This window comes from Salvia hispanica, unplaced genomic scaffold (genome assembly GCF_023119035.1).
Source record: "Salvia hispanica cultivar TCC Black 2014 unplaced genomic scaffold, UniMelb_Shisp_WGS_1.0 HiC_scaffold_1312, whole genome shotgun sequence".
NCBI classification, from domain to species: domain Eukaryota; kingdom Viridiplantae; phylum Streptophyta; class Magnoliopsida; order Lamiales; family Lamiaceae; genus Salvia; species Salvia hispanica.
Window position 1 is genome coordinate 1 of NW_025951597.1, and position 3,726 is coordinate 3,726.

General features: G+C 39.5%; 1 long non-coding RNA gene across 1 annotated transcript; it reads right to left on the bottom strand.

Moving 5' to 3' along the window:
- Positions 1-1,007: 1,007 nt before the first annotated feature.
- On the bottom strand, positions 1,008-2,115 carry LOC125198244. Its single transcript, XR_007172373.1, has 2 exons — positions 1,670-2,115; positions 1,008-1,283 (listed from the first exon to the last, which is right to left on the bottom strand). It is a non-coding gene; the product is annotated as an uncharacterized LOC125198244 (long non-coding RNA).
- Between the last annotated feature and the right edge of the window lie 1,611 nt (positions 2,116-3,726).

Below are 3,726 nucleotides of genomic sequence, written 5' to 3' on the forward strand. Positions count from 1 at the left end.
ACACACAAGCTAGATGCGGATGAAAAAAAAATTATGAGATTGGGAGACGATTAGCAAGTGAAGAAAGAGCTATATATAGATTTTTAATAATCCTATTTTGAAAGAGAAACGATATAAATCATGTTAATTTTATCTCTCTTGGTTTCAAATTATCAATTTTATTCCTCACTTATCGATAGCGACAATATGTTTCTCGATATATCAATTTACTCTTTTTGTGTCGTAGCGTAACAAATTAAGTATGGGACTAATTATCATTTAAAACTCTAATGTTATTAATACTTAAATAATTATGTATTTTGTATCGTATGATAACAAAATAAGCGTGCGATTATTTAGCATTTATATCTTTAACATTATTATATTTAAATATTTTCTTACAAAACGATCATGACTAGTAGGAGTTGAATCTTGTAGTGAGCCATCAATAATCCTATTCTGAAAGGGAAACGATATCAATTTACTCGATATTATTACCATGGAAGTGTATTTATGGATTATAGAAATTCAGATAAAAAAATTTTCAAAAATTATAGAAAATAGATTAAATTGTCCCAGTTATTTATATATTTGTGAAACATGTCCCAATCCTTTGGGAAGGCCCAATTGTATTTTGGCCCACTTCCTTAAAGCCCGAATTTAATCTGAATTGCCTAATGGTTGGATCAATCGATAAAAAAGGAAATAAAGTGTATTTTCATGAGATGGAGTATTTTTAATTAGGGAAATGATTTTCGTAGAGAATTTCTACGTACGTAATGCCCTTAACTTTTTAATCCGACAGAACCGGTTTTATATTAACCGGTTTTATTATTATTTATAATGTGTGACGCCCCGGAAATTTCGATCCTTTCTTTCGAGATAAATCGGATTTAGTAGCTTAATTAATTTTTCTCTTAGAAGTTGTGTAATCGTGCTTTTCCTCGTTGTATTCGACTTTGGAGTAAATTAAGTATGTTTCGTGAAAGGAATAAAGTGCAAGGAAATTTTGTGTTCAAGAATAAAAGTGGAGGAAATACTTTCACTAGAGAAATGTGAAAATGTTTGGAGAAATAGAAATGCATGAGAATAAAGTATTTAAGTATATACATCTTTATTTGGTACAAGAATGAATAATGACAAGCTACTACTATCCTAATGGTCTCAAGACCTAAGTCTTTGGCTCCAAGCTAGAAGTAAGAATGAGAATGCAAGCATAGTGGGGATAGGATCTCTTCTTCTTCTTCCCCCATCCTTCTCGATTTTTGCTTCCCTCCACAAGCTCCAAGAATGCCTCCATGTACCTACAAAGTTTACACCAAATTGGGGTTAGAAGATGACTCACAAGTAAAGAGAGAGGGAAGCACAAGCTAAATAAAGAGATGGAGCATTTAGTGATAATGTAGCTAAGTAAGCTACAAAGTATAGCATGAGGTAAGAAAATCTTGATCACCATCTCCTCTAACATCAAAAGGGAGTCGAGACAAAGGGGCATTGGAGAGCGAGCTCCTACACAAGCCCAAAAATAGAGGATGAGACAAACTCTCATCTCCCCGTCGATCGAGGCTGAGAAATCAGCCAAGGGAATCAGCCACTAGCACCAAAACGGCAAGAATCTCACAATCATCAAGCTCGAAAGTAAGAGAGCTAACAAGCCCAAAATAGGAGTCTTTGGCTCCAAGTCTCAAACCTAGCTTTCAATAGCTTAGCACCATATAAGCAACCTCTCTTCACCTCCTCCACCACCACATTCCATCACCACAAATTCTGCAACGCCTAGCGCGAAGAGCAGCGAGGGAGGAGGGAGAGGGCAGCGAGCAGTGACGGCAAGGACAGCCACCACTGAGGAGTATTCAACTACGTTAAGGTAATCCCAACAACCTCAACACCTAATAACCTTGCATCATATAGAGCTAGCACAGTAGAGGACCAAGAACTTAGAATCATGGCAGCTCTAAATGAAACTTAGAAACATAACTCATAACAAGAAGAGTTATTCCAGTAGCTACATTCTTTCCCAAATCCCTCTCAAATGCAATTAGACTCCCCATATCAAGTGATGAATCAACAATAACAGTCTGCCCAAGATCAAAGCTTTAGTAATTCTAAGCTAAAAAGGGGCTAAGGGATTGGGGACTTAGCTTTGGAATGAGGAGTATTCGGCGGAGCTGCCCGGCGACGGACGGGCAGCAACGAGCGCCAGAGAACCAACTGGAGCGGCGGCTCTGCTCGTTGAGCAGCCGGGACGAGGTCGGTGCCGCTGGACGCCGAAAAGGAAGAGAGCGGCGTGCGTGGCGGACTTTGGCAGCCGCGATGACGTGCCTGCCGTCGCGAGCGGGAGGCGACGGAGGCGTGAGCGACGAACGACGTTTGTCTGAGAGATGAGTCGACGGCGAAGCAAACCTGGCAGGGGCGAGAAATCGCCGATGCTGGCGGTGAGTCGATGAACTCCGAGGCGACGCCTCAGTGCGGTGACTGAGAGTTGAGATGGAGCAGACGAATCCGGCAACCGCCGGCGAGCCAATTTAACGGCGGATAGCCGTGAAGAAGAAGAAGGAGCCGCTGCGTCTCTGCTCTTCAATTTAGGGATTTAATTTTGAGAAATGTAGGAGAGAGAGAGAGAGAGTTTGACCGATGGGTGGAAGGAAGTATATAAATTGTACTTTGAATTAATGTGTTTGGGCAATTACTAACTTAGTAATTGATTAAGAGGTTGGGCCAAGGAATTAAATTAGTTGTTGGGCCAGTGGGCTAATTAAGGATTTGAAAGATTTGGAGAGTAAAGAAATTGTAATTCAGTTGAGGAAATGGGCCGAGAGTTATTTAAGCTTGGATGGACTTGAATAATTGTAGAGATGAACTACAATTTAATTTAGCTTGGGCCATATGAGTTAAATGAGGTGATGTGATATTCCCATTTAATTAGTGGGCTAAGAGATTTATTGTTTGGGCCAAGATTTAATTATGAGAAGTTGGGATTTAATTTAAGAAATGAGTTGGAGCTCAATTAATTAATTTCCGAATGATTTACTAAGTTTCCAAAGATGGAAAAAAAATAGAGTTGGAGCTCGAAGGCCGAGGAATAAATTCTCAAATAATTTATTTAGAGTCCGGGAAAATAAAGTAGTAAAGTGGGAGACGCGAAAGCCGACCGGCGTCGCCCCGCGACGCCATGGGCGGCCTTAAGAAAAATCCGAAAAAAAGGATTTAAGAAGAGACTTTCCAAGAATTTCCTATTCTTGTTAATAAGTGCCCGAATATTTAAGTTAGAGAAAACAGAATTTCTCCAAGTTAATAAAGAGAATAAATAAACTCTGCAGAGTAGTGAAGCCGAGGTAGGATTAAGAAAAATCCTATAGGCCGAGACTGAGATGTAGGTGCTATCCAATAGGATGCATGCATTCTTTCTAAAGAGAAATAATTCAAGTATTAATTAGCGTGCTACGCTATTTATTTTCAAGGGATAAATTGCTCAAGGGCGAGTGAAGCCAAAGCGAGTAATTGAGTTGAGACATAAGCATATCAGGTGGGCTTTCTTTTAATATCCAGCACTATAGTGTGGATATAAAGCAAATACTTTTGAAGTTATGAAAAAGTATTTTTCTCAAAATGAAGCAGTGATTATTTTAAAGTTGTTGTCATGCCATAAAATGTTTGTTTTGAGGCCTATCTGTTGGGGTTGTAGCCCGTGGGTTTTGGCGATGCCAGCCCGAGTTTAAAGAATTCGGTTCCCAATAGGACCGCAAA